Below are 13,292 nucleotides of genomic sequence, written 5' to 3'. Positions count from 1 at the left end.
CATCTCTTATGGTTCTCCAAAGACTGCTGTGAGAGGCTGTGCAGGTTGTGTACTGAACAAGGGTAGTGCTTGAGGGGAGAGTGGAACTCAGCCTGTTTTGATCACTGAGCAACAGATCCTCCACAGATCCTCGAGGGAGGCTGCACACCCTGGAAGAAGGAGGTTGGCTCCAGTTCTCCCAAATGGGCCAGCTGGGCACAAGGCAGCCCTGCTAGTTGGCTATGTGGTTGTTGATTGTGCTGTGAGCTCTTTGAGAAGGGGGCTGTGAAAGACAGTACTTGGCATGCAAATGGTCCTTAATAACTGTGCATTCACTCTGAGTCCAGGCCAGCTAAGACAGAGCTAAATAAGGGCTAGCATCGAGTATTTGGAGGGGACTCCCCTCATCCAGAAATCTCTTTGGTGGGTCCCAGCCAGGATGGCTTCAGAATCCCAGAATTTGCTACAGTTCTCTGGTTCAGCCTATTTCTCCCAAGCCTGGGCTGGCCTATGGTCCTTCTCAGCACTCCAGAGAGGTATCTTGTTGACTCTTAAGTCTAAGGGCAGGATGCTTAATGCCTCACGTTCTCTTTTGGGCTTTCCACTGTTGTTATCAAGTTCTTTCATACAAATGGGGTTTTACTGGGCTGGGGATATAGCTCAGTTGGTAGAGTGCTTTCCTTGCACACACAAGGCCCTGGGTTCAATCCCCAGTACCACAATTAAAAAAAAAACTGATGGAGTTTTGCTTTTCATCCTCTTCATTTTATTACAGATACTGAAACTGAGGCAGTCTGGGCTTGCTCTAGATGACACTGAGAAGTAGTGGCAGACCAGCTTCCCAGTCAGTGAGTTCCCATCTTCCCTGGGGCCTGACTGGGAAGAAGGGTGCAGGCAGACCCAGCATGGGCCTTTGGACAGAAGAGATGGCCTTCCATTTGCAGATGTAAAGGGGGTGACTTTAGCCCCTAAAGAATAAGTCTCAGTTTCACCATTTGCAAATTGAAGCTGCCCCTCATAGGGCAAGGTAAACATTTCATGAAGGCCTGCTAGGAAAGTGCTCTGCACAGTATTTAATAAACTCTAACTTAATTGTGACTCTTAGCCTCAGGAGCTCTGGACCTTGATGCAGGTCTCCTGGCCCCGGTGCCAGCTCTGGTCCTCGCGGGCGCAGGAACCACCCCGTGGGGGGCAGGATGTGGTGGGCGCCCAGCGGGTCGAGGCAGGAGGCATCTGGCCGAGCAGAGAGGGCGGCGGAAAGCAGGGAGAGAAAACCCCAAAGGTCCGGAAGGCCGGGAGGCAGGCAGGGCACCGGCTGGAAACCGCGGCTATTTGCAGCGTCGCCCTCGGGCTGCGGTCAGGCTGGGGCTTTCAGTCCTGGCGGCCGAGCCCGCCGCCCCGCCCGGTGCCCTCGGCCACCCGGGCACGGCCTTGGCCGCTGCGTCCCGCTTCGCCTCGTCCTCGCGGCAGCTGGGACTGGGCGCCGCTGCCAGCGGGGAGGACGAGGACAGGGAGGAGGGCAGGACGCGGGATGGCGGGTTTGGGTGTGACCCCGGGTGGACAGGGTAGGTTGAGGTGGGGCACGACCTCCGGTAAGGCGGGCCGGGGCAGGTTCGGGTTCGGGCGACCCCGCCAGCGGGCAGTCTGGCAGGCTGCGTCCCGGGGACCGGCCTGGGGTGGCGCGAGGGCGGGGTGGGGGGCGGGGTGGCCGCGGGCGGGTGGCGGCCGCCTGGAGGCTCCCTGGGCGCCGGGCGGGCGCGCAGGATTGCTAAAGGCTGCGGTTTGGCTAGGACTGCTGAGCTGAGAAGAAAAAGGGCGCAGGAGGGAGGGACAGAAAAAAAGAAAAAAAGAAAGAAGAAAAAGGAGCGGAGGGGGACGGAGAAGGAAACACGAGCAGAGGGCGGGATGCGCGGGAGACCCACATCCAAGCGCCCGCCCCAGCCAGAGGAGGTGGGGTCATTGGCCCATTTTACAGGTCATTTGGGGAGGTGGAGAGCCTTGGGTAAGGTCCCCACCTGTTGACTAGCAGAGGCGGGATTCCAATCCTGATCATCTGCCGCTTGCGTGCTTTTCCACTTTGACTGGGAGCCCCAAAGAGCAATAGAGGAGAAGCAGAAGAGTGAGGGGGTCTTGGCTGCCTCTTGGGGACCCTCAGGGGACAGGGAGCTGTTAGCTAACAATCTGGTTCTGCCACCTGGGTGACTGAGCCTCTGAGCGCTGCTTTCCTCTCTCCTGCGCTCTTCCAGCACCCCCATGTGGAAGGTTCTGTCTGGCTGCCTCTGCTTTCCTAGAACTCCCCGAGGTGCAAGAGCTGGGTCCTGGGCTCCCTCCCATGGCCTGTCCCTTGTATAGAGGGACAGGAGGTAAATGAGGGATTGGGCTGCCAGAGACAGGGCGGGGGGGGGGGGTCCCCTGGGGCCGGAAGTGCAGTCCTACTATTAGCCAGGTAGTGGGTAAACACACCAGAGCCCAGGGCTGGGAGAATACTCTGTACCCTGTGCTTGGACCTTTTCAGCTGTCATGGCTTTTGGGGATCTCTTTGGGGTTACATTGGGGCTCCCAGTCCTTGATTATGGATTTATTGAGCACAGGTAAGATGAGAGTTGTCAGAGAACTGAGATGAAGGAAGGGGACACGCAAGACAGTTTTAACACAGTGTGGAGAGTGCCACGCAGACAGCTCCAGGGAGGAGCAAGAATCCCCAGGAGACTTTAATGCATTCCTGATGCAGGACACGCTGGTCCTTCTAAACCCACTTGGGGTTTAGAAGTAGAACTGTAAGCCCATTGCATAGATAGACCTAACCCTTGTCCCTGAGGCCCAGAGATTGTGTGGGCAGACTTCTCTGCCCACATTGGTGGCCAGCCTGCCTTGCTTCTTGGCATTTCTAGCTCCTCAGCTATGCCCATAGGAAGGGTCTGAAGGCATCGCCCAATTTCAGAAATAGATTGTCACTGCTAGCTGATCAGAGTTAACAGTCCCTATCCCTATCTTATTACCAGGCCCTGCCCTGCCATCACATGCACAGCTGGCCCAGGAGTGCAGGGACCTGGGGTTGCTCACCCTGGCTCCTTCTTTCTCTATCGACTTCCTCTGAAAGGCCCACACTCACCCTCATCTTTAGCAGTCAGGTTCCATAAGGAAAAACGAACATGACCAGTGGAATTACTTGTCCACACGAAGGTTTTAAGTCAAGAGAAGTGAAGCAGAGCAGAGTGGTTAAGAATATTCTGGATTGGAAGCTGGAGATTGTAGCTCATCCATACAGCACTTACCTAGCCGACGGGAGGCCCAGAGTTCAATCCCTAACACTGGGGTGGGGGGAGGGGGGGATTAGATTGGAATTCTGCCCCCACCACTCACCATCCTTGACCTTGGGCAAGTTATTTAACCATTATGAACTCCCTAAGCTCCTTCACCTTATTCATACAAAGGGAAAAATTATATACAGATCAGAGCAAGTGGATCAGAGGAGGAAGAGAGGAAGGGAAGGTACAGGGAAAGAGGTTGATGAAGTTATGTGCGTGGATGAATATGGCATAATGAAACCCACTATTATATACCAAAAAGTAAATGAAAAAATTAAAAAATGACAGGGTAAGGGCATATATTTAAGTTTTAATTCTTATTGTTCATTTCATAAAGTTGTCAGATTGAAAATAGTAAAAGTAGAATTTTTTTTAAGAGAGAGAGGGAGAGAGAGAGAGAGAGAGAAAGAGAGAGAAAGAGAGAGAATTTTTATTTATTCTTTTTTTTTAGTTTTCAGCGGACACAACATCTTTTTGGTATGTGGTGCTGAGGATTGAACCCGGGCTGCACGCATGCCAGGCGAGTGCGCTACCGCTTGAGCCACATCCCCAGCCCAAAAGTAGAATATTTTAAAAGAAAACATAAAATCTTATTTTACATATAAACTTAAAATGTCATCAAAAAGTACATTTTTTTCCGGGATGGTGGTTTGTGCTTGTAATCCCAGGGGCTTCGGAGGCTGAAACAGAAGAATCTCAAGTTCAAAGCCAGCCTTAGCAATGGCAAGGTACTAAGACTCAGTGAGACCCTGTCTCTAAATAAAATAAAAACTAGGGCTGGGGATGTGGCTCAGTGGCTGAGTGTCCCTGAATTTAATCCCCAGTACCCCCCACCAAAACAATACATTTTCATTGAAAAAATTAATAAATATACAGTGCTCATGTCAAAGGGTTGTTGGGGATTAAATAAGAAAATGTATAAAAGAACTTCATGCAGCATCTGGCACATTAATAAATGACATAATTATTATTTCTGTTAATAATATAATTAAATGATAATATCCATCCGTGCGTGATCCATGGGAAAGCCCAGATTGAGGAAAGTCGTTTTAGGTATTCCCTGATATTTTGCCATCAGGCCAAGTTTCCTAAAGACAGGAACTAGGTGTCTCCCATCAGATTAGGAGCTCCCTGTGGCTGGTCTTTTCTGTAGACAAGGTCTGATGTACCAGACCTTAGCAGTGGATTTAGAAGCCTTGGGCTGAGGCTGAGGGAGGCTGGTGCAGCCCTGTTTTGGGAGTGGGTCCCAGTCCTGCCCCTTGCCTCGAATGTGGCGCTGAAGAATTCTCCCTGGGGCGGGGGTGCTTTCTTCTCCCTGAGTCTGCATGCAATAATGGTACCTGACTCTGACCCCATTAATGAATGCAGAGAAACTCATGATTAAAATCAGCCTTTTCTTCCTGGATCTTGGTTAGTGAGTGCAGGAGAAAAGTGAAGGGCTAATTGAAAATATAATTATAATGCACTGTCTTTTGTCTACCGAGTGGAGCCTCCAGACCCCACTGTCTGCAGAACAGTTTGTTTCTCCTGTCGGGGAGGACTCCAGAGACAGCCACGTGGAGACAGTGCCGGTGGGCGGGGAACTGGGCTGGTTGGCGGGGCGTGAGGGGCTTGAGCTGCCCATTCGGGGTTGATCCTCTGCTCTGCTCTTCTGACCACTGTCTGGGATACCTGAGCTGACAGAACTGGCCGGGGAGGGCAACTGTGGAGGATGAGGTGCTGCCCATGCCCTTCTTTCCCCTCCCTGGAGGTACCCAAGCTCACCTGTGGTCTGGGTAGAATAGGGGTCGGTCTAGGGGTGGGGAAGGAAGAACTTCAGTCCCCTTTTGGTCTGATGTATGAGCCCTGGAGCAGGGAGCAGAGATGCATATAGAGGGCAAGATAAAGATTCTGAGTCCTGTCAGGTGCAGTGGCCCACGCCTGTAATTCCAGTGGCTCAGGAGGCTGAGGCAGGAGGATCATGTGTTCAAAGCCAGCCTCAACAAAATAAAGGCGCTAAGCAACTCAGTGAGACCCTGTCTCTAATAAAATACAAAATAGGGCTGGGGATGGGGCTCAGTGGTTGAGTGCCCCTGAATTCAATCCCTGGTACCCCCCCCCCCCAGTGTGATCCCAGGAAGAGCCCAGGACTGGAGCCGTGCCCTCGGCTCTGCTCCTCCTGGCTGGGCCTGCTCCCTGTTCCTGCACTCTGATCCTGCAGACAAAAGAGCAAGGTGTTAGGGCACTCGTGATCTATGCCTGGCACTAGAGGTGGCAATTAAGGAACTTGCCATTAGGAACTGTCCCATCTCTCCATCTCAGCAAGCACCCTCCTCTGTCTCCAGTCTCCTCCCTGTTCACTCTCTGATGTCTGTTTCTCCTTCTGCTCTGAGTGACCCTGGGGAAGAGCCTTTGCTCTGGGATCACCTGGAAAACAGACAAGTTTGTTGAATGGAAAGATCTGAGATTCTAAGCGAGGTGGATGGAGATGCCATTGGAGTATGGGCATGTGTGGGATGGTGAGTGAGGATGCGGTTAGGGCATGAGAGGAGTCGGCTGAGTTCTGCCTTGATGGTGAAGTAAACCATCAGAGTCAGGGCTGCCCTATGCAGTGGTGCAGGTTGAGTACAAGGATACTTTGTGTCTCTGTGCACAAGGATACTTTGCTGAGGCCGAAGATAGAAGCTGAAATTTGGTCCCTGCTCAGGCACCAAACCAACTACTTGGGCTTGACTGCACCCCTGGAAAAACTTTCTCTAGTTCTCACAGAGATGCCTGTGCGCTAGCACATGCCTGGGTAAAACCAAAGAGGATGGTGAAATATATACCTCAGAGCACTCCTTGTCCCCAAGAAGGTATTGAAGTGCCTGTACCAGGCACAGAATGTCAGGTAAAAATAAGATGTGTCACACTCCCTCGGAAACTCCCGTGAGTCTGGGGAGAGAGGCATGTGGCTGAGATGAAGCACTTTGACCGTCCATCAGAACACAGCATGTGGCAGTATAAGAGGCATCTGGGGCTCATAAAAAGGGACCTTTGTCATGAGAGGTTTCTGGTCAACCTGAGCCCTTTGGTCTTCAGGAGAACTTTGTACTGTGCATGGTGGATGCACAGAGGGGGGGATTTTGCTGGGAGGGTCAGGAAGAGTCCTCAGAGGAGATGTGGACTAGTGGACACAGAGCAGCACTGATGGGGTGGGTGGCCTAGGCGGGGGGGATGGCACAAACAGAGGCATAGAGGCTGGAGACAGGGTTCTGTTCACAGGGCAGCTGATTCAGGGAGGCTGCTGGGCCCTGTGCAGGGAAGATGGCGAGGCTACAGGTGCCATCAGGGGACCGTGGGTGGCAAGGCTGTGGAGTTTAAGGAGATCAGGGTACCAGGCTGGTGAATTCTGGGGAGACCAAGAAAACCAAAGGAAATTGAGACTCAACAGGCTGAATCTGGAGACCTAGGCAGGCTATGGATAGGGGTGGACTGAGGAAGACGGAGAAGGAGACGTGAGAAAGAGGGTGCATCAGGAGAGCAGTGGGGTGCAGCGATCAGAGAGAGAGACGTGGTGGAGGGTGCATAAATGTGAGAACAGACATATGTAGGGAAGCTCTGGAATGAGGACTGGAAGGAGGCTCTAGAGCAGTTCACTGTGGTTCCTTCCGAGATGAGTGATAGGTCCAGGGAAGCGTCCATCATCTACTCTACATCCTGTATTATTTGAATATATTTAAAATTTTTTTTCATTGTAGATGGACACAATACCTTTATTTTATTTATTTTTATGAGGTGCTGAGGATCGAACCCAGAGCCTCGCACTCAGTAGGCAAGACTTCTGCCGCTGAGCTCCACCCCAGCCCTTATGTGAATATTTTACAATGAGAATATGAGCATGTGTTACCAGCACAATTAAAACCAAAGAGATAGAAGTCAACGAAATGTGGCTTAGCACGCACCCTGCATTCAGGATCAAGCACCACACACACACACACACACACACGCACACACATACACACACAAGGAAAAAAAGAAGAAGGAGGAAGAGGAGGAGAAGAAAGCTGTCCATTAAGATGTCCATTAATAAGGGAACAGGTAGGTCATTGTGACCGTGGAGTACTATCGGGAAAACGAATGAGTTAGAATACTTGCAACCAACATGGATACAACTCACAAGATGTTGAGCAAACAATACAAGGAACCGGAGCTAGGGGTACAGCGCAGTGGTGGAGCACTGGCCTAGCATGCTTGAAGGACTGGGTTCAATTTGAAATTCTAGGTAGAATTTGAAAATGTGAAAAAACATTATATGTATTTAAAATGGATACATACATATGTCACAAAAGTATAAAAAACTCCTGGGAATAGTGGATAAATTCAAGAAGGATCTTACTACTGGGGAAGGAAAGAGGGAGGGAAGATGGAGGAGACACAGGCGTTTTCCATTTTCTCTGTAACAATGTATTTATTATTGTTGTTGTCATCATTTGCAGTAGTGGGGATTGAACCCAGGGGTGCTTTACCACTGAGCTACATCCCCAACCCTTTTTATTATTTTATTTTGAGATCTCTCTTAGTCGCTGAGGCTTGCCTCCAACTTGGGATCCTCCTGCCTCAGCCTCTGGAGTAACTGTGATTCCAGGTGTCTGCCACCACACCCAGTTTGTTATCTATACTTTTTGATGTGCCTTACCCACTTGGAAAAAGAAGACTAGAAGAGATCTATGGGAAACCATGAGCAGAGGGTTTTAAGAATGAAGGTAGGCCGGGTGAGGTGGCATGTGCTTATAATCCCAGCAGTTTGGGAGGCTAAGGCAGGAGGATCACAAGTTCAAAGCCAGCCTTAGGCAAAAGTCATGTGCTAAGCAATTCAGTGAGACCCTGTCTCTAAACAAAATACAAAATAGGGCTGGGGATGTGGCTTAGTAGCTGAGTGCCACTGAGTTCAATCCCTGGTACACTCCCCACCCCTACCCCCCAAAATGAAGGAGGTCAGCAGTGTGGAATGAGGAAGAAGGTCTCTCAGTGAGCTAGTGGGGTGGGCAGGCTCTGGGCTGCCCTGGAGTAGCAGGGCTACCAGGGGACTGGGCCTCAGGCGGAGATATGCTTGAAGTCTTCCTCCTGACTAGGGGGCCCTGAAATGCCACCATTAGCCAACCTTGGGGGTTTCCCAGTGCTGGGAAGCACCAAGCTGGAACCGAGCTGGAAGTTGTTGACGGAGATGCAGGCGAGTTGTCCTCCTCTGTCTCCACCCTGTTGTCACCCTATGAGAGACTCCCTGGGGACCCGAGGACATGACAGTGGCCCTCCCAGCCACGGCTGCCGGAGGTGGGTGTAGGCAGGCAGATGACCGGTCCGACTTTTGCAGGAGCCAGTGAGTCTCCAGAGCCGGGGGATGGGTGGGCGAGGACAGTGTTGAGGCTTGAAGATTTGGGGAGGCCAAAGCCAAACCCCGGTGCCCTGGCATGGAGAGTGGGTGATGGCCAGGCTTGGCAGACAGCAGGCTGAAAGATGCAGTGCCAAGCTGGGGAGAGGGCCGCCAGGGCAGGAGATCAGAGGAGCAGATGGGGGCAGGGCACTGTTGGGGCTTGAAGCAGGAGGCCGCCTGGGGTGGAGTGTGGGGGATCAGTGAAGTGGGGGGGCGGGGGGTGCTGGAGGAAGCAGGCATTGCCAGAGGAGCAGTGAGAAAGAGTCAGTGCCAGCTCGGGGCTGGGGCCAGGGGGGCAGGAGGAAGGAGCCCTGGTACTTGCTTTCTCCCCAGGTCTCCTCTGTAACTGTTTTGGAACACGCACAGCTGCCTCTGCTGCCAACTGTAAAAATTCTAGAGTCCCTTGGCTTAGGGGGCCCTGGGGGTCCAGTTTTCCAGTCACCTCTGTACACATGGGGCAGTCATGCCCAGAGGTGGGGACTGAGTGGTGCAAAGTCAACCAGCGAGCCTAGTGACAGGGGCTGCACTGGACCCACCAAGCCACCAGGTCTATACCCACACCTGGCTGTTGGAGGGCTGGGGCAGGGTGAGGCAGGTCCAGAATGAGGGCTCTGGCCTCGACCATCAGGAGCCACGAGTCCTGTTGGGGAGGGAGGTGAGGCCCCCCCACACCCCAACCCAGGCCGCAGTCAGGAGTAGCACTGGGAGATGTCCTGGGGCAGAGCCTGTGAGCTAGGACCTGGGGTCCCCAGGGGCTGCAGCAACAGTGGCCTTACAACTGCACTAAGAGGCACTTTCCAATGGAAACCAAACTCCCTCAGTACTATACCAGAAAAACTTCAGAAGACAAAGATATATTACAAAGGAGAGATTGTGGCTGTGTCTAAGGCTGACCTTGGTTACTCATGCTGTCTGAAGAGAGCCAGGGTCTCGCTCTATAACCAGCAAATAACCCGGAGGGCCTCGGTCTGTTGGGGGACAGGTGAAGACCTCCTTTTGGCTTTCATCAACCATGGCACTACTGGTCAAGGGCAGAAGTCACCCTGGTCATGACCCTGGAGGATGTCAGGCCCCCTCCTTGTATTACCACAGAGCAGACTGAGGCCCAGGGAGAAGTCACATAATGTCAACATTTCATTTATTTCTGACATGTGTTTGGAGACTTGCATGTGACTAAAGGAGTGTGTGACATTCTAAGAGGGTGGTGACCTGAGCTAGGATATCCCAGAGGGCAGTGAATGGCCCTGGGATGGGTGCTCAGGGGAGCGGGCCTGGTTGGGGATCAGCCCAGTCGTCCTCTGGTCAGGGGAGGGGCCAGCAGTGGTGGCCTGAACTTTGAACCCTCTCCACCCTCTCTTTGGCCTAGGAGTGCCTGACCCCTTTGGAAGGGTAGCCCACTCTTGGGGTAAGGGTGGGGTGTCCAGCAGCTCCCGGGGGCTGCAGGATGGGACCTATTTAACCTCTGCAGTCATCTGACCCCCATGACTCAGGCCTGGCCCTGCCCGTGGAGGGCATGGGGCCAGTCTGAGCTCATCACCACTGCCCGGAGCAGAAGTGGTAAACAAGTTCACCCTGCGCTTCCCACCCCTGTGAGGGAGCAGAGCACAGGGTGAGGTGGATCCCATGAGCACTTCCCAGCCATCTGCACAACACAGGTGCATATCTTGGGTTCCCCGGGGGCTGGTGGCATGTGCTGTGGGCTCCTGTTTGTGGGTGAAATGCATAGAATGTGCTCCATGCCGGAGCCTTTAGCCAGTCTCTCCAGGGACTAAGCTCATGGGGATGGCCTGGGCCATGGGAATGATTTTACCCCATCCCTACTGTCTGGGGGTCATGAGTCTGAGGTCCCCATGGAGCGACACCTGATTTTACCTGCTGCGTCCCCCCATCCTGCCCTTCGTGCCTCCTGGCTCACAGCCACATGCTACAGGTCCCCCATGGCCTCTGGGAGCCCCTGAAACACCACAGAGAAACATTCTGGTACATGGCTGTCACCTGCCTGGCCCAAGGCAAATTCTGAGGGCTCAGCCTTCTTCATCTCCCCTCATGCTGAGGCCTCTGGACCTCCCTCCTTCCCTGTCCCCCCTCCTTCTCTCCTTCAGGGCTTTCTCTGTCTTCCTCCTTTCCTTTCACACCCTCTCCTCCATTTCTTCCTCCTCCCACTCTCCCCAGGGAGCGCTCATTGCTATTTATAGCCACCAGATGGCACCAGCGCACCATGTGTCCCCTCCTTGCTGGGGGTGCTCACCCAACCACACACACCCATGCCCACGGTCCATCCTTACCCCTCTCCACGTCTGCACCTTGCCAGTGCCCACCCCCACTGGGACTCAACACATAGAGGAGGACAAACAGCAGAGTTCCTGCAAGTCAAGGGTGGAGACAAGAGCCCCCTGTCCCCTTCAGGTGACACCTGCCAACAGTGTCACAGCACTTAACTCCTCACAGCCCTGTGAGGTATGGTTCTTGTCCCCACTTGCATACAAAGGGAATCAAACAGAGATGGAGTCACTTGCTGAAGGTGGGACAGCAACTGTATAGCAGGAGGGACCTCAAGTCCAGGATTTGCAGGTGCCAAACCCTGGGGGTTCCTGGATAGGGGTCAGGGAGTGCAAAGGTCTCCAGAGCAGGTCACAGTCCACCACGCTCAGTCCCTGACACCATCTTTCTGTCTCTGGGGTTGTTTTCTTTAAACCTGTTCCACGATGCTCCCGAGACCAGGGACCTTAGATCCTTAGACCTTCAATCTTCCAGGATGTAGACATCTCTCCACGAACCAGCTTTTCTTGTGTTCTTTGGTCTCTCTATGTACCCTGATGTTAATGAGGCTGAAAAGTAGAGGGGGCAGCCCCTGTGCTTTGTCAGGGAACCCCAGGCTGGGGGGCCAGCTGGATGGTGAGGACAGAGGTGCAGCCTTCTGGGAGGGCCCCCTGTGGGTGCCAGCGTGAGCTAGGGAGAGTACTGGAGGAGCCCGGGGACTGGAGGGAGGAGGGGAAGGTGGCTGAGTGAGGGCGCACCCTCAGTGGCCCTCTGAGGCCAGGAGTTGCTCAATGACCCTCATGTATGGGGGGCAAAAGGGGTGGGGCTGTCACAGTCCTGGAGTCAGGGCAGGGCACTGCGTGGGCCCTAACTTGGGCTAAGCTCCCCTACTGTCCCATCTCCTCCCCCTCGCTCCTGTTCCACTGGGAGGCTGGCTGTGGGCTGGGGCCAGGGGCACCAGGGTGGGGTCCCTTCCCTAGGGCCTGAGCAGGATCCCGAGCAGGCTGTGGCAGTGCCCAGGAGCCAGAGAGGAGCCGCCACCCCCCACCCCCTTGGGCCCCTCTGTAATTAGGACTATTTTTAGGCCCCTCTTCCTTCCTATTTCAGGCCTCTGGACTGGGCCAGAGAGTGGGCTGTCCTGGGGCCGAGGGCTGGAGCCGCTAAACTGGGCCGAGGCGTGGGAGCTGCAGCCACAGGACAGACCACAGGCCGGGGAGGAGTCCTAGCGGGGGAGGGGAGCCAGGACGTGGCCAGGCCAGGGCTGGGGGTGGGGGTGTGTCTTGGCTCATGGACCCCTCCCTGGGTCTCTCACTGGTGTGCTCTACCCTGGCCCATCCCTGTGTTCGTGTGTGTGTGTGTGTGTGTGTGTGTGTGTGGTGGGGACACTCCTGCTGATGTGAGCCCTGGACCTGCATCTCTGGGTGTCTAAGATTGGGCAACCAGCAGCTTTAGGACAGTGTCAGCCCCAGGAGAGATTCTCAGAATCTTACAGCAATGACCAACGTGTGCTCACTGTGTGCCAGGTGCCTGTATTCACTCACGTTTAAGGCACTCTGAGGTCGGGGTTATTTTATTCCTATTGTATAGTTTAGGAAAATTGAGGCTCAGAGGTACTTCATTGTCACATGCCAGGCTTGGTCTCAGGTGACCTGCTTTGAAGGAGCACCCTGGTCCTTAAAGGGGTTTTGGAGGAAAGGGGTGCTGAGATGTGGGCTTCTCTGGTCGGTTTCTGAGCTATTTCTTGGGTCCTTCGCTGTCAGGCATGGCTTTCAGGCAGGCGTCTGCAGATGGCCTGCCTGTCCATCAAGTGCTGGTCCACGGCTTGTCCTGCAGGCGGAAGGGTGGGTCTTGCCCAGCTGGTTCCAGTTAGGCACAAGAAAGCAGGCGAGGGGTATATTTAGCCCTGGTTTCTGGAGGAGCCAGAGGTCTTTCATCCTTGGAGGCGCCGGCCACAGTGGGCCTCAGCTTGCCAACGCCGGGCTCCTGGGCTGCAGGGTAGCCAGGCTGCAGGGCAGCCAGGCTGCAGGCAGGGAGCAGGGTCAGGGAGGAAGAAGGGCACAAGTGATCCTGCCCACCCCTGGAGCTGGGTTGCGGGTTGGCAAGTTGACGCCAGTCGAGTCAACGTCGTCTTCATGGCAATGGTAAAAATATGTCCTCAAAGCTCCAAGGTCCCGCAGGTATCAGAGACAATGCCAGCACCTGCTTCCCGTACCCAGGCCCAGCCTAGACCTAGCACATCCCTGACTTGGGACTTATTCTCTGGCATTTAGCCTCAACCGGAGAATCCAGGGTTCTTCCTTAGGTGAGGTGGGCAGAGGGCAGAGTTCAGACAACAGGAAGGGAGTGGCTTTTTT

The sequence above is a fragment of the Urocitellus parryii genome, chromosome 7 (genome assembly GCF_045843805.1).
Source record: "Urocitellus parryii isolate mUroPar1 chromosome 7, mUroPar1.hap1, whole genome shotgun sequence".
Lineage (NCBI taxonomy): Eukaryota > Metazoa > Chordata > Mammalia > Rodentia > Sciuridae > Urocitellus > Urocitellus parryii.
The sequence above is the reverse complement of the archived record's forward strand: the minus strand, read 5'-3'. Positions refer to the sequence as shown.